Source organism: Protopterus annectens, chromosome 7.part0 (genome assembly GCF_019279795.1).
Source record: "Protopterus annectens isolate FY-2018-M chromosome 7.part0, PAN1.0, whole genome shotgun sequence".
NCBI lineage: Eukaryota > Metazoa > Chordata > Ceratodontiformes > Protopteridae > Protopterus > Protopterus annectens.
This window is the reverse complement of record NC_056739.1, coordinates 541,602,873-541,626,768: the sequence shown is the minus strand read 5'-3', so window position 1 is coordinate 541,626,768 and position 23,896 is coordinate 541,602,873.

Genomic DNA, 23,896 nt, shown 5'->3' with positions numbered 1-23,896 from the left:
CCTCATGTGCTGGGAACAGATAATGCACAGCAGGTTGACCCTGAACCTACATTGATAGCATGATACAGGTATTCCCTGGTGTCAGTGGCATCTGTCCATACAGGGCATGTGTATAAGGTATGGTATGTCCTTTGTGAGTCTCATTTGATGGCACCATAGTTGATGCAGGTGTCCAGTGGGGAGCATAGTGAAGACACATTGTCTGCATGTAAGTGAATACTGTACTGATGGACAGGGTGTCATGCCCTCTGTAGTCTACTACAATCACACCATGGTTACTATCTGTGGGAAATCTGCAGGGTACTACTAACATAGCAGTTGTTGCCTAGGCAAGTGTGTTTGTGTATGAGACATGGGTAGAGCGTGTTCTCTGTGTAATACAAGAGTTGCTAATTTTGTTTACCAGGCCTTGATGTCACATGTAGGGGTATGGATTGCCACCCCAGCCTCTCGGCTATTTCACATCTGTTATGCTTGTAATGTGGACATTGTGACATATAATAGGGCCACCATATAATAAATTTGCAAAACCTGCTCCACAATGAGTCCAATTGTTACAGACTCACAGCCACCTCCACACAGAATATGAATGACAAACACAGACACACACCTGCCATGTCTGGGATTAGAACTCCTACCTAACTAGTTTATTACACTACAGCATTATGCAGTTACAGGATGCGCCACCAAGACTACTAGGCTACACCTTTTCCAAAGGTGTATTTCACAGTGAATGACATCAGCAGCCTTGCCAAAGTAGGGCATTTGATTTGTAGTGAGTGTGACTAGCCTAAAAAGCATTGCTTTCTACACAGACACGGTAACACACACACAAACATCCACACTTGCTATGTGTGGGAATAGAACCCCTACCAAAGTATTATATCACACTACAGCATTACGCTGTTATAAGATGCACTAAAGAGATTACTGGACTACGTCTTTCCCAAAGGTGTCTTTCACAGTGACTGACATCAGCAGTCTTGCCACAGTAGGCCATTTGATTTGTAGTCAGTGTGACTTACCTAAAAGGCATTGCTCCCTACACAAACAGAGACACACACACAGAGTTGCCATGTCTGGGATTAGAACTCCTACCTAACTAGTTTATCACACTGCAGCATTACACAGTTATAGTACACACCACGGACATTACTGAGCTGCACTTTTCCAAAAGGTATATTTCATAGTGAATGACATCGTCTACCTTCCAAAGTAGGCCATTTGATTTGTAGTGAGTGTGACTAGTTTAAAAAGGATTGCTCACTACACAAAGTAACACACACACAAAAATCCACACTTGCCATGTGTAGGAATAGAATTCCTGCCAAAGTCATATATCACATTATGGCATTACACTATTATAGGACTCACCACAGAGATTACTGGGCTACACCTTTCCCAAAGGTGTATTTCACAGTGAATGACATCAGCAGCCTTGCCAAAGTAGGACATTTGAATTGTAGTGAATGTGACTAGCCTAGAAAGCACACCTCCCTACACAGAGACACACAAACACACACACACAGTTGCCATGTCTGGGATTAGAACTCTTACCTAACTAGTTTATCACACTACAGCATTACACAGTTATAGGATGCACCACAGAGATTACTGGTCCACACCTTTCCCAAAGGTGTATTTCACAGTGAATAACATCAGCAGCCTTGTCAAAGTTGGGCATTTGATTTGTAGTGAGTGTGGCTAGCCTAAAAAGCATTGCTCCCTACACAGACAAAGAAACACACACACACAAGCATCCACACTTGCCAAGTGTGGGATTAGACCCTCTACCAAAGTACTATATCACACAACAGCATTACACTGTTATAGGATGCACCACAGAGATTACTGGACTACACCTTTCCCAAAGGTGTATTTCACAGTGATTGACATCAGCAACTTTGCCTAAGTGGGGCATTTGATTTGTAGTGTGTGTGACTAGCCTAAAAAGCATTGCTCCCTACACAGAGACACACACATACACAGTTGCCATGTCTGGGATTAGAACTCCTACCTAACTAGTTTATCACACTACAGCATTATGCAGTTATAGGATGTGCCATGGAGATTACTGGCCTACACCTTTCCCAAAGGTGTATTTCACAGTGAATGACATCAGTAGCCTTGCCAAAGTAGGGCATTTGAATTGTAGTGAATGTGACTAGCCTAAAGAGCATTGCCCCTATATAGACAGAGACACACACACACACAAACACACACATAGTTGTCATGTCTGAGATTAGAACACCTACCTAACTAGTTTATCACACTGCAGCATTATACAATTATAGAACATGGCAGGGAGATTAATGGGTTACACCTTTCCCAAAAGTGTATTTCACAGTGAATGACATCAGCAGCCTTGCCAAAGTAGGACATTTGAATTGTAGTGAGTGTGACTAGCCTAAAAAGCATTGCCCCCTACACAGACAAGGAGACATACACACACACAAACACAGTTGCCATGTCTGGGATTTGAACTCCTACCTAACTAGATTATCACACTACAGCATTATGCAGTTATAGGACACGTCACGGAGATTACTGGGCTACATCTTTCCCAAAGATGTATTTCACAGTGAATGACATCAGCAGCCTTGCTAAAGTAGGGCATTTGAATTGTAGTGAGTATGACTAGCCTAAAAAGCATTACCCCCTACAGACAGAGACACACACACAGTTGTCATATCTGGGATTAGAACTCCTACCTAACTAGTTTATCACAGTACAGCATTACGCTGTTTTAGGACGTGCCACAGAGATTACTGGGCTATTCCATTCCCAAAGGAGTATTTCAAAGTGGATGAAATCAGCAGGCTTGTCATAGTAGGGCTGTGGGGAGGGCAGTGTGTGTGCATGGGCCATAACACATTCATCTCGAGGTTGACACACCACATGCAGGCTTACGCAGGGTTATATTCCGCAGGTACATGTATACATCTGCTAGATGACTACTGCCTTGCACAGTCATGTTGCACAGCTAGCACTTTCACCACATAGTCTGCAATGCTGACGGATACCAGTGGCTACTTTCTACAGTGAGTGAAATTTACACATCATGTGGTTGTAGCCATTTGGCTGTGTGTTGAGTGGGACAGACCTCATGATGGAAGGCTCTTTGTCACAGTCACTCTCTCACACATCTATGTATGTCTACTTTTGGCATGTTATAGTGTGTTGTCCTTGTATATATGTCTATATTCCTATCCAATGTGTGTGCAAAGCATGACTGGTGCATACTGAGGAGTGTATGCACTAACATCTGCAACTGTCAGATATGTATGGTCCACTGCTGTTTGTAGACATGGGCTTCATTTGTTTAAGTGTGTGAGCATGCCCAGTATGACCTTTCAGTATGTTGTTGTCTGACATTGCCTTCATTTCTCTAAGTGTGTGAGCATGCCCAGTATGCCCTTCTGTACTGAATGTGTGGATCCATTCCACGTAGTTTGTACTCCAGTGCAGAACTTTGTGTTGCACACCTACAGGTAGAAAACTGTTTCTGCAGGGTATCTGTAGATCATTTGGCAATACGGGGTCAAACTGTGCAAGAGATTGTGTGTACTGTAGGTGATTGTGACTGTGCTGCTTCTGCTACATGGTACTTGTGTTGGCAGAGATACTCAGACATGTTTACTGTTATATACTGTGATGTTTTATGTCCTCAAGTCCTGTCAAGTAGACATTCTTGCTCACAGTGATGTCCTGAGGAACAATGATGAATGCAGCTGTGTCCGGTATTGTGGGAAAACACTTACATATTCATGGAAAGTTATGCCATTCTGTAGGAGGAGCTGCAGACAGTTGCTGCAGGGTCTGTGTATCCAGTTCAGCACCTTGGTACAGTGCTGGCAGAGGATCCCATACATGTGCATCCATCGACGTGACAGTATGGCCTTATCTTGCTGTGGCTTTACCTCACAGCTGTACAGATTCACACAGGTTACCCACAGGCAGGGGTCATAAGTCAGGACATTACCCCTATTGTGGTGTATGGGCAGGTTTGTAGCCACCCATTTATGTCTTTGCAGCCAAGGATAGTATGTGCACACAGCTGTGTGTTGGACCTTGCACATTCCATGCTGCCCATGCTCCCACCCCCTCATTATTCTATCCTCTTCCATACATTATGCATACATTTTCTGATACTTTCCCTAAGGTTATCACCCTATCACAGCTGTGGTTTGGTGTTGGTTCACAGTTCATGCAGTGGACATGGTGGACATGTTACTGTGATTTGTCCACATGGCCTTGCATATGGCTTATGTGGAGTGTGTTATGTTGTTATTTGGGTGTCCATGACATAACATGCATTGGCAGTACATGTGCGACACAAGCCTTTGGCAGAGGCCTGTAGGCCATTTGGTGGTGATGCAGGACAGCTTTGGCAGGCCGTTGCATTCTTTCAGTCCTACAGTCCCAGACCGCCACATAGTATATTCCCCTGGTGTGACAGGGTAGGTGTGCTAGGTGTTCATGCCAATACTTTCTATCAGTATTGATCAGAAAGTGTGGATGCTGGCAGGGTGCTACCTACAGCTACGGACACACCTGCATGGTACATCTGCACTGCATTCTTTCACTATTGCCATACACAGGTGGGGGGTCATATTGTACCCATGCCCAACAGCAGGGATACAACCAGAGAGGAACCTGTGCGTGGTGTTTGGGTGAGCTGGGTGCATGTGTGCTATGGACACTACTTGCATCTGACTCACAGATACATATGGAGCATTCCAGTTATGCTGCCATGTGCAGGTACATCAGCTGTTTCCCAATACATCAGTCCTATCACCTTTCTGATCTGCAAGTGTTCGGCCAGACGACAATGGCATTCCCTACTACAGGCCCAGATAATGTGATGCATACCTGTATGTACAGTTCCAAGGGTGTGTCGATTTCACAGCTACACATTATATACTGTATGTCTGTTGTACTTTTGCCTGTGTACTGCTTGTATATCTAAGCCAACAGCCATGCCATGTCCATCTTTCAGATGGTGACACATATTACCACCATACATTTACAATGGCTTACTGCTAGCATGTGTTATATTGGTGGGAATTGTCTTTGGCATTGCAGTTGTGAGGACTTGGTCCTGTCATCAGCAGTAGTAGGCAATGGCCATGAGGTCAAACCTCAGCATACATACATACTGACCACTCTCACACAATATGAAACACACATCAACCTAACACACACATACCTGGATATTGTACAAATGCTACAATCTATCATGCTACCTTGGCCACCTCTGGGCATCTGTGCTCCACTGGTAGTATATCCACACATACATGCTACTACATTTTTACATAGGATTGGAGGGCACACTTGACTGTTACTACATGTCTACATAAGATTGGGGGGGCACACTTGCCTGTTACATGTCTAAATAGGATTGGGGGCACACCTGCCTATTACTACTACATGTGTACATTGGACTGGGGGGAACACAGGACCATTTCTACTTTTTTACATAGGATTGGGGGGCACACCTGACTGTTACTACATGTCTGCATAGGTTTTGGGGAGGCACACCTAACTGTTTCTACATTGCTACACAGGATTGGGGGTGGCACACCTGACTGTTACTACATTTGTACATAGGATTGGTGGGGCACATCTGACTGTTACTACATGTCTACATAGGATTGGGAGGGCACACCTGACACTTGTACACATTTGCTATGACTGTACTGGTATGTCAGGTACTCCATTTCATTCTGTTTTCTAACCTATCATGCTGACTAGAGGCATATCAGTGTACTACAGGTCTTAGGTTTGATTGAGCTACATATTAGTTTCTTACTTCCTACCCTTCAGAACTAATATCCCACTGCCTGACCTGATGTAGTCTGTCTGTGTAGGCCTGGGGGGTGGAGGATACCCATAGGCATCATTCAGAGGCCTTAGCACAGCCTTTGTTTGTGTTTGTCTACACCTGTCCTGCTGGCTGAGACTGTTGTTCAGTATGTGAACCTCCCTGACTGGCATGTGTGTGTCATATGGACACACGTGTCCCAGCACATTTCCTGCAGTGGGTTTTGTCACCATGTGTAGTACTGGGTAGTATGGTGACACCAGTATTTGTTACAGATCTCATGCTGCCACTATAGATGTCTACTATCTGCTGGCATCCCATTCAGCCACCCAATTCTCTTGCATGGTCACATCCATACAATAGATACAGGTAACAACACATACTGCTCCATTCAGCGACTGGTAAGGAGAGTGACTTACCTTGTGGGTGTGCCAGTATTGACGATGGTGCTGGAGGGCTTCCTGTGTCAGATGCACATACTACACTCCCTACACATGGTTGAGCACAGGTAGTTTTATGTTTGCCATCCCTTTTACTGTATGTGCGAGTCAGAGAGAGGTGTCATTCCCTGGGTCCCTCCTGTGTCAGTGTATGTGCTATCATTGCCTCTTTGCCAAGGCCAGGGCATACTTGACATGCCTCCTTCTGCCTACTGGGGCAGGCTCAGGTTGTGCCTCCTCTGAGTCACTGTGCCTGTGCAGGCCTTGGCAATGGTTGGTGACTGTGTGGCCCTGCCCCATGCTGTTCCTGCTGCAGCTGTTTCTACAGGATCATATTGTGTAGCATGGCACATACAATGACAATTTGAGTACATGTAGTAGCTGGTGAATACTGCAAGGCTCCACTGGATATGTCCAAGCACCAGAACCATGACTTGAGCATCCCAAACACACTGTCTATTATAATTCTGGTCTGTGCGTGTGCCTCATTATGGAGTTCTTGTTCAGGTGTGTGTGCATTTCTGATGGGTGTCATCAGCCAAGGCTCCAGTACATAACCAGCACCCCCCACTAGGTGACCTTAAGGGATGTCCCCATTGGCAAATCTCTGGTACAGCTGCATCAGATGCCAGATGCAGGAATCATGATAGCTTCCAGGGCAGCCAGCACACACATTCATTATTATGCCCTGAGCATCACACACAACCTGGCAGTTGATGGAGGGGAAGCCATTGCTGTTGATGTAGACCCTACCCTGCTCACTGGGTGGTGCTTTGATGCATATGTGCATACAGTCTATAGCACCCACTACCTCAGGGTATCCTACTATTTGGTGGAAGAGATGCATATTGCTGGCCAAAACCTCACAGGTGTTGGAGAAATATACGTGCTCACTGGCATGTGCTGACATGGCATCCAGGAACTGGTGGAGTGCCCTGGATGCTGATGCCTGTGAGATCCCCATGATATTCCCAGTTGGCCTTTGGAAGGTACCTGTAGCTAGTATTCTTAGGCCTACACATACCTTGGTATCCACTAGGATGGGTTCCCCTCTGTTAGTTCTGTGTGTCAGGCATGGCTGGCACAGCTCAACAATTTGCTGTAGGTCCCTGTCCACCCTATAGCGCTCCACTATCTCCAGCTCATTTAGCCCCTGGTAGGTTAGCCTGGGTCTGTACACTCTTCTCTGTCTCCTCACTGTGGGTTGGTCGACAACATTCTCATCCTCACCACCCTCATCTTCTTCCACATTTTGTTGCATTATAGCTATTGCAGCCCCTATCGATTTGTTTTTTTTTTTGTTTGCTAAAATTCCCCCACTTGTATAGACCGGTGGTGTAGAGTATGTGGGAAATCCAGAGGGAAAGGTGTTTGCATAGTTTATAGTAATGTTCTGTGCTGGGCTGGGCTGCTGCCTGTGTAATTGGCTGATTCTGATACATTTCACCTGCCAGCTATGCTAGTTCTCCCTGATTACCTTCCTTCTGCTGTTTTCACTTCCCATTGCCTTCCTGTTTAAGCCTGGATGCACGCCTCACAAACACAGTGCTCAAATGTGCACAGAGCTGCTATTTCCTGGTTTACTTTTTTTCCCCCTTTAAACACACCCGCTTAGGCAATGTAAAGAGTGCTAGGCAGCCTCAGACACACCTCCTTGCTTAGCTCTGCTAAGCTAAGGACTAACCCAAGCCAAAGGGCTCCAATCTGCTTACAGTATGCCTGACACACACCCCTATGATGTAGCTAACTCCTAGGCTTGCACCCAGTTATTCCTGCTCTTACACTGTTGGGTGCTGACTAGCATGCAGGGGATATCTGGGATTCAGTATCATTCACCTCATTTGCATAGGATTGCCTGCTGATGCATAGTTACATGTCCCACACTGAGCCTTCCCCCTTAGCAACCACTAATCACTGGCCATGTTGTCTTCTGCCTGCCATTGAGTATAATGGCAAAATATTGATTTTGGTTAGAATGCTTATTTTAGTTTTTTTCTTATTTTTTGCCCGATCCTGGTTGCTCGCCGCTGAGCTACGCTTAAACAGTCGAGACCAGCTAAAAAAAAATTAAAGTTGATTTTGTTATTTTTGCAACTTTTTTCCATGCCAATGGCCTTATATTTGGGCATATGGCAAGCTTTCTACATAATATCCACCCTTTATTTGGAGCTGTCATGGCTCCATTTTATAGTTTGCAGAAATGTACTCGGTTACTGGTGGAGTACATTTCTGCAGATTACACTAGTCCTGCACGGCCAGCATCCAGCTTCCTGGATCGCAAATTCACCTCATTTGCATGGATGTCACCTGCAAATGGGGTGATTTGCATACAGGGGCTGAGTCTGTGTAGGACTAGTGCAGGAGCGCTCCTGCACGTCCCTACAGCTTATTCCTGGACCACATGGCAGACATATTGCCTGCTGGGGCTCCTGCACTAGTCCTGCACACCGTGCAGGGCTTGCTGAATCCAGTGGAATGTTTCCTTAGAAAATACAAGATCATATGTTGAAGCATTAATCTCTATATTCAGATGTAACTTACACAACAAACATGCACAGAACATTGGCTGATCCATTCAATTAGATGGCATGACCAACTCTGCCTTATTCCCTGCTGTCTTCTTTTCTAAGGTATGTTAAATATATTTAAGTACAGTAGCTTGCTAGATTATTCAGTTATTCTAGAGGATGGCAACTACAAATGTGTAGCAAATCCAGATGACATTTACTCTGTGAATAGTCTTAGCTGTGAGGTTCAGACAGGCTGTGACAGTCATGCAACAGATCATCATCTGCTAGTTAGATTGATAATAATACCATGCTAAATATCCCTCTAGGGATGCCACCAATTCCCAGCCCTCTGTTTTCCCAGTTCTCTCTATTTACACCAGAATAGGTGTAAAACTGAAAATAAAAAGCAAGAGGAAGGAAGGAAGACATCTTTAGCAGCATAGCTGGATATCTATCTATCTATCTATCTATCTATCTATCTATCTATCTATCTATCTATCTATATAGATATGTGTGTGTATGAGTGTGTGTGTGTGTGTGTGTGTGTGTGTGTGTGTGTGTGTGTGTGTGTGTGTGTGTGTGTGTGTATATATATATATATATACATATATATATATATATATATATATATATATGTTTACTATGGTATATTCGAAAGGTGTTGGGTCGAACAGTTGCAGCATCGAAAAATAATGTTGCATTTCAAAACAACGGAACACCGGAATGTCAAAAATGGGAAACACGCAAATGTGTATTCCACATTTTTGACATTCCCACCTTCCATCAGTGTTACTCACCTTACCTCTACTATTTAATGGGGGGGGGGGCATCTCCCTGCACCACCCCACTCCCCCTGCATATTAAATATATTAACATGGAGATCGCACTACAGTTAGGAAATGTCCTACTTCCCTGTTCCTCACTGAAGCACAACCTCACTCCACAGTCTCAGCACATCAATTGCTGAAAGGTTGAGTGCACCATGCAACTCGACTGAACGTGATCGACCACTTTTGGTTCGGTTTCCTGTCCCTTGGAAACCATGATTTCGTACATCAGCCAATCAGCCATTTGACTTACTGCAGTTCACGTAAGTCATAGTAAACCATATATATATATATATATATATATATATATATATATATATATATATGTATAAATATATGGGTTTATTTCAAAAGCACGAAAACCCAGAAGATCGAAACCCAGAACACCGAGACCAGATGTATGAAACCGCATAACACCGAAAGACCAGAAGCGTGAAATTAAAATCCCGACATTACAGGATTTTAAGTTAGCTCTTCTGGTGTTACTGTCCAAGTAAGTATGGATGGGTAAGTGTATTTTTGAGGGGTATTGGTTTGTGTATGTGTGTGTTGTGACTGTGGTGTGTGTGTCTGAGGGACTATAATGTGTGGGTGTGAGTTTGCCTTGTGTGTCTGTCTGTGCGATCTCGAAGTTAGACTATTAAAGTAGGGGGGTATGGGTAGTGCAGGGGGGGCTTGCCCCCCTGCCTATCTCTATTGTAGGATGTTGTGTTAGGGTGTTTGGGGCAGTTGTGTGTGTGTGTGTGTGTGTGTGTGTGTGTGTGTGTGTGTGTGTGTGCGTGTGTGTTTAGCATGTGTTTTACATTTTTGTGATTTTGAGTTTTGTTGTTGTGAGTGTTCGGTGTTATGTGGTTTCGTGCATGTGGTCTCAGTGTTTTGGGTTTCGTTGTAATGGGCTTTCATTTTTGTGTAGTAGATCCAACTGTATATATATGCATTTAAAGTGTGAAAAATCCAATAAACAGCACATAAAACACGGCCGGGGCCAGCTGGTAATTTCAACGTATTTTCAGAGTATGAGTCAAATGCCAAACAAAACAGCAGATGAAACACAACCTGATGTTTTCAGTGTAAGTATTAAATGCTCAAAAGGCAACACATGGAACACAGCCTAATAGTGTCTCAGCGTTTCATTTGCAGAACACTACCAAATAGCTTGTAATCCTCCAAAACATGCTCCAAGACAAACTGTTTAAAATAGACCACGCATTTATTCAAAAAAAAAACTAGTAAAACTAGTAAAATGTCTGTACTACATCCTTTGTTTTAACACACCCATCCTAGAATGGGCGTGTCATAAGTGTCTTCAGGAAGGCTGTATTGAGCCCTGGTTTCTGATGTGCTCTCAATTTTCCAATCCAGAACATCTCTTCTTGCTCAAGTCTGTTGTTGACATCTCTCAAAACTCTGAACATGAAACCATGCCCTTCATTGTCTCTAATATGCTTAGCTAGAGGGTTCTTAAAATCCTTAAGCCTTATGTCATTAATATGTTTGGACAGCCTCTCCTTCATCTGTCTTACTGTTTTTCTGACATAAAAATTCTCACATGATGAACATGTGGCCAGATACACAATGTTCTTCATTGTACAGTCAGCATAAAAATTACTGACATATTTCCTCTTAGTAGCTGGATGCTCAAAACAATTGTCTGTACATATAAATCTACACATAGTGCATCCTCTACATGGAAAGTTTCCTCTCCTTTTTGAGGTATGTGGTTCAAAATTGTTGTCTTTGCATAGTATTTTCTTCAAATTCTTTGCATTTCTGAAGCAAAACTTAGGTTCTTCTCCCACTATTCCTTTACATTCCTCATTGGACATTAATATCTTCCAATTCATCCTTACAATATCACAGACCCCTTCTGTATCTGTTGTATGAGTGAGAACCATTTTCAATTCTCTCTGACAATTTCTACCTCGATCAACACTCTCTTGCTCCCCCTTAAATATGGTATGCCTTTCTCATCTCTTTCCATGTTTATTTGCTGTCTCATTCTGAGCACTTCTTCTTCTCTGCAACCTCTTGCCTTAATATGTTCATACATGTCATTCATTACCAACCCAAGGGTTATATCATACAAATGTATTCTTGACATTCTTAAAAATTGTCCTCTCATGATATTTTTATAGGTGTACCTCAGGTGCATACTGTTCCTTGGTAGAATATTGTTCTTCCAACAATCCTGTCTGAAGAGACTAGTCTCTATATTTCCTTCCTCATTTTGTATGATCCGTACATCCAGAAAATCCATGTGTGTGTCACTGTAGGTCATGGTAAAATTTAGGAAATTTGTGCTATTTTCCAAATATGTATGGAAATCGTTAAGTTCCACAATATCATCTTCCCACATAATATATATATTGTCCACAAACCTTTGGTATACCTTTAAAAAATTCCTCCAGGGGTTGTCCTGATATACCACTTTATCTTCCCAATGAGCCAATATTGTATTCACATAGCTATTGGTGCATGGCATACCCATAGCTACACCACATAGCTGTACATAAAACTTTCCATCAAACATGAAGACATTATTGTTCAATATTATTTCATTATTATATAAGGCCAGATACAATGAGGAGGTATTGATCTTCTTGCAGGATGATACATCATATAAGGAGATTAATAAGAATGAACTAGAGAAAATTGAAATGAAAGTGAGGTTGTATTTGGAAGAACTTAAAGAACAAAACCTGATCACAGTTGAATTATGTAACTATTTACGGGAGTAACATCCCTTGATGCCGGGCTTTAAGTGCCTTCCTAAGATTCATAAGGATTCACAAAAACCTCCATTGAGGCCTATTGTAGCAGGAGCAGGCTGGATCATTGAGCCTGCATCAATTTATGTAGAACATCATATTAAAAAGGTCTTGGAGAAGGCACCAGCAGTCCTAAAGGACACCAAGACATTTCTTGGGAAGCTGAGCGAGTACATCAGCATGAAAAGAGATAGGAAGAAATATCTAATGATTAGCATGGACAACTGGATATTAAGAATTTGTTCGCCAGTATTCCAAATAGATATGGTGTAGCAGCACTAAGAAGCTTCCTGTTGAATGAAGGCACATATGAGGAAAGGCAAGTTGCAGTTCTATGCAACTTGATGGAAATAATATTGAACAATAATGTCTTCATGTTTGATGGAAAGTTTTATGTACAGCTATGTAGTGTAGCTATGGGTACGCCATGCACCAATAGCTATGCGAATATAGTACTGGCACATTGGGAAGATAAAGTGGTATATCAAGGCAACCCCTGGAGGAATTGTTTAAAGTAATACCAAAGGTTTGTGGACGATATATATATTATGTGGGAAGGTGATGTTGTGGAACTTAACAATTTCAATACATACTTGGAAAATAGCACAAACTTCCTAAAGTTTACCATGACCTACAGTGACACACAAATGGATTTTCTGGATGTATGGATCGTACAAAATGAGGAAGGAAATATAGAGACTAGTCTCTTCAGAAAGGATTGTTGGAAGAACAATATTCTACCAAGGAACAGTATGCACCCAAGGTACACCTATAAAAATAACATGAGAGGACAATTTTTAAGAATGTCAAGAATACATTCGAATGATATAACCCTTGCGTTGGCAATGGATAACATGTCTGAACATCTTAAGGCAAGAGGTTACACAGAAGAAGTGCTCAGAATGAGACGGCAAATAAACATGGAAAGAGATGAGAAAGGTAGACCATATTTAAGAGGGGAGCAAGAGAGTGTTGATCGAGGTAGAAATCATCAGAGAGAATTGAAAATGGTTCACACTCATACAACAGATACAGAAGGGGTCTGTGACATTGTAAGGAAGAATTGGAAGATATTAATGTCCAATCAGGAATGTAAAGGAATAGTGGGAGAAGAACCTAAGTTTTGCTTCAGAAATGCAAAGAATTTGAAGAAAATACTATGCAAAGACAACAATTTCGAACCACATATTACCTCAAAAAGGAGAGGAAACTTTCCATGTAGAAGATGCACTACGTGTAGATTTATATGTACAGATAATTGTTTTGAGCATCCAGTTACTTAGAGGAAATATGTCAGTAATTTTTATGCTGACTGTACAACGAAGAACTTTGTGTATCTGGTCACACGTTCATCATGTGAGAATTTTTATGTCGGAAAAACAGTAAGACAGATGAAGGAGAGGTTGTCCAAACATATTAGTGACATAAGGCTTAAGGATTATAAGAACCCTCTAGCTAAGCATATTAGAGACAATGAAGGGCATGGTTTCATGTTCAGAGTTTTGAAAATGGTGTATGCTTCAAAAAGGGGAGGAGATGTCAACAACAGACTTGAGCAAGAAGAGATGGTCTGGATTGGGAAATTGCGAGCACATCAGAAACCAGGGCCCAATACAGCCTTCCCTATGAAACCCACCTTGAAAAGGCGGAGACTGAGGTGACACTTATGACACGCCCGTTCTAGGATGGGTGTGTCTGCTTAATGCAATGCTTCATTGGTGGAAAGGGTTTTTAAAAACAAAAGGATGTAGTACAAGTCATACGGATATGAAGAAGGGTTGTTGAAGTGACCCAAAAGCACTTATCCCTTGACATTTTACTAGTTTTACTAGTTTTTATTTTTTGTATCCTGAATAAATGCATGGTCTATTTTAAACAGTTTGTCTTGGAGCATGTTTTGGAGGATTACGAGCTATTTGGTGGTGTTCTGCAACTGAAACGCTGAGATGCTATTATGCTGTGTTCCATGTGTTGCCTTTCGAGTGTTTAACACTTCCGCTGAAAACATCAGGTTGTGTTTCATCTGCTGTTTTGTTTAGCGTTTGACTCATACTCTGAAAATATGTTGAAATTACCAGCTGGCCTTGGCCATGTTTTATGTGCTGTTTATTGGATTTTTGACACTTTGTATTGTTTACAGCATACTCCTACTGAGTTCCGGTGTTGTTTTTCTTATATATGTATATATATATATATATATATATATATATATATATATATATATATATATATATATATATATATATATATGGATCTCTTACTATTGACCAAAAGCTCAAACAACCAAAACTACATCGGCCAAACACACTTTAGCAAAAGTGCTTTTCACTGAAAAAGCACTTTCGCTAAAATGTGTTAAAAAAACTAGAAAAGAAAATTAAAAAAAAAAACAAAAACACAGTACTCACGTTTACACAGGGGGCACCCCACCTGCAGCCCCACACCTCTCTACTTTTATATTCTCACTTCGAGGTTGCACTACAGTGACAAAAAGGGAATATTTCCTTATCCCCACTGTGCTGCAATCTCAACAAAAGCCATCTCCCACATTTTTATCCCTATTTAAGCACACTTTCGAGAAAGTGCTTTTTCAGTGAAAAGCACTTTCGCGAAAGTGTGCTCGGCAGTTTCACTTTCAGTGAAACAGCCGTTCGATGAAGAGTACAGGTTGACACACACGTGTGTATATATATTATATATATATATATATATATATATATATATTATATATATAGATAGACACACACGTGTATGTATATATATATATATATATATATATATATATATATATATATATATATATATATATATATATATATATATATATATATATACATATATATATATATATATAAATATAAACATATGCATATATAAAACTTCTGAAACAAATTGTAATGAATTTGAATCTTTAAGTACTAAGTGTATTCTTATTTGAAGTGGAGGATCATAGAGTTATAAGAAATATGCTATTAAACAGTAAATTTTTTTAACTTGTCAGCTTTACACCCTGAGACCTTTTCATAGTTAGGTTCATATGTTTATAAGTTCAAAGGAAAGTACTAAGATAGATGTCCTTGTGGACCATTTATGCCTAGCCAGTTTCCCTTGGTGAGACTGTCAACCTTGGGATCTTAACTTTGTGCTGGAGAAGCTGATTATGTCACCTTTGAAACCTGCCCATCAAGCTGATTTAATGTTCTTGTTAGACTGTACCAATCATTGCTCTGACATCTGAATTAAGACTATCTAAGCTGCAAACTCTCATGGCAGTTATGCACTATCTGCTTTTTTACAGCGATAGGGTCTCTTTAAGAACAACCCCCTAATTCTTGCCCAAACTTTCACAGTTTACTTTGAATCAATCTATCAAACCATAGTACTAGAGCTCCAATATTGGCTTTATATAGCATCCCTCTCTATGACATCTGCTTCCTGCAGTATTAATTTGTTCCCATCCCACCCACAATTTTCTTGTCATGGTGTTAAAAGACTCTGTCTCAGGCTTCTGCCCCTCTTATTAATCTAACATCCATTGTTATTGTCTGCTGTGTAAGCTAGTTATGTATTTTTCCCACACATTGTTTTACATATATCCATAATACTAAGTACCCATCCAACAAACCAGTATTGTTTTTGGTTAAATTGTATTGATAAAACTACACTTAGAACTCAAACCTGTAACTAAGTGTGGTTAAAACAAAGCCATTGCACAGAAACAAGTTTGATTAGCTAGTGTATGTGTTAAATAGCGCTGCTATCAAATCTTAACACAATCTAAACTAGCCCAGTGCCAAACCCCACCTACTACCCAAGGAGATCTCTGCGTTACCCAGTCCATTATCTACAGTAGCCCACCCAAATTCAAGTCTGGATATGTAATTTACAAATGTCTCCATAGCCAACTTGGTAAATATGTGCATCCTGAGACAATGCAGTAATTGTGTCATGTTCACAGACTACAAATTAAAGAAACAAGCACAGTATGTCAGAGATGCCTATACACAATTTTACTGGAGGCAAAAATCATACATACAGGCAATGTTGTCAAGAAAACACACTACATCCAACACACATTGTGTCTACCACACACACACCAACTTATGCTAATGCACTAAAAAGCATTCTTCCCAAACCTTAAAGACTTCCTAAGCCTACAAGCGGAAATGCCTAATAATCTCTAAAGCACTCAACAAAAGCAACACCAAACCCTCCACATATGCTTACACCCAGTGGAGACCCAAGAGCAAAGTCCATAAGGCAAGCAAACACATTACCCAGGATTCTTGTCAAAGGGGCTCCATTGTATAACAAACAGATGGCCTATGCACCAGACTGAACAAAGAGAAGATAATGGTTACTTGCTTATATGGAGCCAGGATTTGCCATGTTATGCACACACTCAAGTCACTACACCACAGGTACCAGTATGGTTTTACTACAGTCCATGCAGGAATTAATGACCTGAGATGTTACTCCCTGGACTATATGAAGAGGGATATTACTGATCTTTCTCAATATGTGTCTCATGCAGGTGTGTGACTTGTATCCAGCAGCATTCTACCTTCATGAACAATGATGCCACCATGTGAACTAATGACTATTGACTTCAATAATTGGCTTATTGGTAGGGGGTTTTAATGTTTTTTAAGTCTGTATATGTTATATATGAATGGTTTGATTGAGACTGCAAACTTTATTTAATGTAATTTAATCTTATTTGTATCTTTAAATGCTTCTACATACAATTGGTTTTACTTAACCGATTACGTCATTGGATCTGTTTTTTTAAAAAGCAAAGTGGACCCGTGTGCAGTATCTGAAGAAGTTTGGAAATTTATCCAGACGAAAAGTGCTTAACGAGGATACTTTGTTGTGTAGTTCTTTGCTCAGTTTTTCAATAAACACACAAATTTGTTCATCAGCTTTTGTGTGGAGCACTGGTACCTGCGGCTTTGTGGGTGTTTACAGTTTATTTTGGTTCATTTTGTGGATGGTATTGGATGGGAAATATGAAAATTGGATGGGAAATAGGAAATTCACCCCAGGGATCACTTCTGTGGCTCTGCTCGACAGGGGCACAGGAAAATAATTTTATTGGGTGGCAAAAGCCAGGGTACCTTTTTGGCTAGGCTTATATAGGCCCTAGGGCTAATAGCCTAGTACCTAGCGATGAACCTATGAACCTATGGCTAGAAACTATTCCAAAGCAAACTGCATCCTATTAAGTGATAGTTTGTCAAAATGCAATGGTTCCTAACCCTGAGTTCACAGAGACCCTATGCAACCATGTAAATGGCAGCATAGAGGCTGTTGTACCTATTAGAAGTAAGTCAAAAACAAGCTCTAAAAACAAACCACAATTTTGGAATCCTAACCTTAATAAGGTATATAACAAAAGAAAAAAAGTCATGGCTAAAATGAGGAAGACCAACTCCCTTAATGATAAGAGCTCTCTAATTAAATTAAACAGGAAACTAAGAGGACTAATTTAGTCCAGCAAGACCAATTATGAGGTCAAGATAGCTTCACAGGCTAAAGACAACAACAATGTCTTCTATATCTATGTCTATAACCTCAGAGGCTGCGCACAGCAGGGAGCCAAAGGGGTGGTCATTGGTGCCACCTTCACTGAGCAGAGCAACATAGTGAATGTGCTGGCTGGCAAACTCAAACTTTACTCACCACTTCCCCCACCTCTCCACATGAAATACCAGCTAGCATAACTCTTTATTAGCAGGGAGCAGGTCTTGGCAGTACTCACTAACGCCAGAAACACAGCCTCAACAAGTCCCGACAATATCCAAGGATGCCTCCTAAATAGTTTGAAACAATACTTATCAGGACCACTTGAGTCATTTTTCAACTATAGCCTCAAAACAGGCTTTGTACCATGAGAATGGAAGATTGCAATCATTCTCCCACTTCACAATGGTGGACCATCAACTGACCCCAGAAACTACAGAACCAGCAGTCTGACTAATCAAATATGCAAAGCCATGGAATGATTTATCATGGAAATGATCAACAAGGACATAGGCAACCTTCAGACACTGATCCCTGCTCAATTTGGCTTTGTCAAGGGATGGTCATACTTACTAAACCTGATGAACTTTTTTGAGAAGGTCATCAAGGCAATGGATGAGGGGAAAATGGTGCATATCAACTATGTAGACATGCTAAGGCATTCAATACAATACCCCCCTAAGGTATAGTTGACAAACTCAACAAATTGGGCATAAACCACTATATAACTCACTGGATTGCTAGCTGGCTCACAGACAGGACCCATGAAGTCAATATTGGTGAGACCACCTCTACTAAGAGACCAGTCAACAACATGGTACTTTAAGGCTCCATGCTAGGATTGCTCCTATTTGGCATCTACCTCTTGGACATAAAGGCTAAAATCAAGGGCCGTTTGCTGACCAGGTACGCAGATGACTGCAAATTGGGAGCTATTATAGATTCCCTCCATGATGCAAAAATCTTACAAGAGGGCCTAACACAGACAAATGATTGGTGCCAAAGTCAGAGATTAAAACTCAATATGAATAAATGCATTATAGTGCATTTTTTAAAAACAGTCATCCAACCTAATTACTTCATTGATAAGATACCAATCCAAAAAAGGAAAAAAAGTGCTGGAACACTCAAAGTCTTTTATTTAAAATTTGCAAGTTAAAACTTCTCAGAAAAGTCAAAGCTTTCACCATCAAGGCTTCATCAGGCAAACATGAATCAAAAACTGCTTTCACTGCTTAAATACTTAATTAAAATCACATGGCATGTTTTCAAACCTTCTGGTGTAACTCTTTCAAATAAGATTTTAAAGTGAAGCAGTCATTTAAACCAGGTGGTATGTGAGATCTCATACGCAATATCCATTTCATCTCCTCATTTTCTGTCAATAACTTCACATCACCTCCCCTTAAAGGTTTATAAATCACTTTTAAAATCATAAACTTAAAAATATGCTGATCACCCTTTTCCAAAATATGCTTACTAAGTGCATTAGTGGTCAACTTACGTTTAATTTCGCTAAGATGTCCTGCTATATGCTCTTTAAATTTTCTGTTAATCATACCTATATATTAACTATCACATGACTCACACTTAGCTAAGTAAACTAAATTGCTTGTATTACAATGACCATATGCATGAAGAACAACAGCATTTCATGTTACTGGATGTCTTATTGATTTACCAATATATAAATGTTTACAGTAGACACAATTATTACATCTAAATGTGCCATGTTTATGCCCTATACCTGTAAAAAAGTTTTTAGGTTGTTCCTTAGAGCATAGTGTCTGTTTTAATGTACAATTACACTTATAACCAAATGAAGGAGGGTTAATAACTACATCTTGTAACCCTTGGACATCTTGCAAAATTGCCCAGTGCTTTATAGTTATGTTTTTAACCACTTGGGTATTCCTATTATAGGTAAGCATACATCTGGCCCGATTTACTTTAGGTTGCACCATCACATTTGATTGACACTCCTCACTAAAATATGGTTGAATATCATCCCTCAGATATTGTTGTTTAACTTCATTATGTGTTTATCCCCTATCAACAAAATCTACACCCATACTTTTTAACTGATAATCTAAATGGTCTTCTTTTGTGTTTAACCTCACCACCCTTTGCATCGGATTCTTAATAATATTATTGAACATAAAAAGAGGGTGCATACTACTACAATGCAAATAGTTGTTCCCTTTCACTTCCTTCTTATACATTTATGTGTGTGCTTCCACATTTCCATTCCTTGTTAACAAAACATCTAAAAATGCAATTTGTTGAAACGAAAACTCATGCTTAAATTTAAAAATGGAGTGCTGTTGTTTACATATATCAAAAATTGTCAAAAAAATTCCTCACTACCTTCCCATATTAAAAAGAGGTCATCCACAAACCGCTTATAAAATATAATATGCTTTCTAAAAACATTTGCTGTAGGTTGAGCTTTTCTCCCCGGGCCTCCGCTGTAAATTGGCTTCGTTCCAAGACGGACTTTCCCGGTTAACAAATGATAAATAAAATAAATAAATAAATAGATAACATGTCTTTTTCTTCCCATATATACATCACGATATTAATATAGGTGTTAGCAACAGCTGTGCCCATTGCTACACCTTTCACTTGATAATAAACCTTAGTGTCAAATATAAAGATATTGGTTAATACTAACTTTAACAGTTCACATATCAAATTAATCTTCTGTGCACTATAGCCAGAAAGGTTATCCAAAAATATTTTAACACTATTATTAATGCAATAATCGTGAGATATAGAGGTGAAGAGTGAATCAACATCCAATGTTACAAAATAAGATTCATTTGTGAGATGACCAGCTGACCAGTTATAAAATTGTTTCAAAAAACTACCAGTATCTTTTAATATGGTAGGTGCTCTCTCCAAAACCAACCTTAGTTGCTTTTCCAAATACTTAGATATTGGTTCAGTGACCCACCCCCTAGACACCCCCTAGACATTCGCACAATAACTGGCCACATCGGTGCGTCACTGCCACTTTTGGGCAACTTCGGTATACCATAAATTATTGTAAATGTGGGGTTTTCAACATACAGATAATTAAATAAGTCATCAGTTATTAATCCAGTGTCATTCATATCACATAACACCCCATTTAACTTTAAACAAAAGCTGTTAGCTTTATTCCTTGTAATCAACTGATATTGCTCTTCTCGTAACATCATTTGCATTTTCCTAAAATAAAATTCTTTTCCCATTACTGCTATCAGCACCTTTATTAACTAATTCTGGATTTTCAGCTAAAGAACGTATAGCTTCATTTTCCTCCTTAGTCAAATTATAATATTTATCAACTTTATTGTTTGCATATAAAGCATATGCATCTCTCCCCACAGCCTTCTCAAATATCGGTAAAGCTTGCGGCACAAAAACACTACTTCTTTTTAAAATAGTGACATCATAATTGCTAGTGGTACCAAAATATGTTCTCAGGCTCAAATTGTGAACAAAATGCTTAATTTCAATTAGTATCTTTGAAATTTCAGATACTTCAGTGGGAACAAAGGTTAAACCCTTGATCAACACAGACAGTTCAGCGTAACTAAGTACATAATTTGACAAATTAAATACCAGATTTGTCCATTTTACTTGTTGTTCTGACTCCTGGTGTACGGACATTTGATCAGAGTCTCGCTCTTGTGGTTCTCTACTAAACACTGCAGCCGAGTTCATGGTTTTGGCATCGGGACAGGTTTTTTCATCAGAAAAGGAAAATCCACAGGATCAAGAGAATTCATTTGTGTTACATCAACCCTCACTGCTTGTTTCCCACATAGACAGCCTTCTGTGCTCATCATTGGCATTGATGTGGCTGAAAGCTGTCTACCACTTATGTGTATCACTCTACCCTGTGCTTCAAAAGTTTGATGTTCTATTTCAGCAAATGATGACACTGACATTCCAGAGATTATTACATCCAAAGCAGGTGGGACTTCTAACTGCTGACACGCTTGCTTATTAGTGTCAATCTTTTCCTTCGGCCATACGAAAACATTTCCATTTCGATGAGGTCTCTTTAAGTTTTCTCTTTTTTCCTTCTATTAGATGCTTCTCAAAGGCATTCAACCTACCAAGAGTCTCATTGATGAGTGTTAATTTTCATCAGTGTCCACATTTGAGACCAAATCATAAAAAGATATCACATTAGACTGCAGATCTGACTCCAACGGCTGGAAATAAACATTCATTAGCTCCATGTACCGGAACGAGCAGCTCAAATTAATGAGCTGCCATCTATGTAACAGGTCCAGATATTTGTCTCTGTACGAGGGCATTTTTAATATTCGGAGACCCCTCGGCACAATTTTATGCTGTAAATATGCCTCAAATAACAATCTCTGCCATTGCAGTTCTTATATGTCATTACCATTGGATCAAACGCACGTAATTTTTGCTTAAAAGCCAAAAGCAGATCCAGGTAACCATTGTCATCACCTGTAGATACTGTTCTCACATTATTAATTTCTGTAATAGTCAATAATGGGTTAGTATCAGTATTAATAATTTCACCAATCGTTTTTAGGATCACGCCGTCATTTTACAAATAAAAGTTGTTTCTATATCCAAACACAGGAACCAAATGCAGGAACCAAATCTGACCCCGGGATTCATGAAGCTCGGCGCAAGGCCAGCATTAGGCTTGCGCCAACCGTGCGGCGGGCAGATGGCACAGTAGTGCCATATGCATATTAATGAAGGCACGCTACCACCATATCCATGTGCATAGGAAACATGCGCGATGGGGCGTGTCGAAGCACCACACGGAGGCGTGGACATGTCGGCTGTTTACGTGCAACCTAAAATGCTGAATATTACAGCCTGCCTCCAATAGTAATCACACCTGTCAGTGTCCATGGATACTGAAACACATGCAAAGCATGCAAGACAGTTCTTGTGAACACAAAAATAAGAAGCAAACACAAATGCACATAGCCGAATATTGAGTCCCCATCCCTCGAACAAATGACATTTAAAACCCCATGCCCGTATTCTAATGCAGTGTTGATAGTTATACCAAGTGGAAGTGAAACACATCGTGTTAGCATGCCGCCAATAGCTAAGTCTAGCCCAATGGTCAGGGTTACCACCTGTCCCACATTGTGAAGGACAGTACCAATCTGGGCAGTTGTGTCCATACCAAAACCATTATAAATGTAAAAATATCCTGCGACCGTATGACATAATTATGTCCCACATCTCATGTAATAGTCACATACAATATTTATTTCCATATGTAACATACCTACATGTTACAAGAAATAGAATAAGCAAGTAAATGAAACAGAAGAAGCATCAAAACTGCTACAACAATAAGCATACATTTAGGCATAAAACAAAAGTACTATCCATTGTACTGACCATGGGTATGTGTTGGCCTGTAAAATCTGATATGTGTCTGGAATATATCCCATCCTGGCCATATGAAAAGGTGGTAACCCTACCAATGGTAAGAGCATTCGGCCAAAATCTGCCCATTTGCGGTCCAAGCCGTCCTTGTCAGGATGGGTCAAAGATGAACGGGTATTACCCGGGTCTACCTACTATGTCATGAAAGATAAGTATTTGCGTGTACCTATGTGTGTGATGTACATGTGGAAGGTGAAAAATGCTAGGGTAGTCCTCACAACCATACAGGTACCAGAAATATGTAATGTATGCAATGTGTTCCCTTGACTGTGCCATGGGCCATCAACCAGAGAAGGGATGGATGGAGTGTGTGGAATATGGGTGTGGGGGGGATGGATAATGTAATAATCTGCAAAGGGGAGACTGTGTTGGATGCACAATAGGTGAACTGGAGGTGTATGAGGGAGCAGTGGGTGATTCAGAAAGAAACACAAAGAACAAACATACACATCCGCAATACAACCTGACAGGCCATACTGTAGAACACAATCACACAAACATATGAACATTAAAATGTGCGATACACATGTACAGAAACGTCACCGGCACATACCCA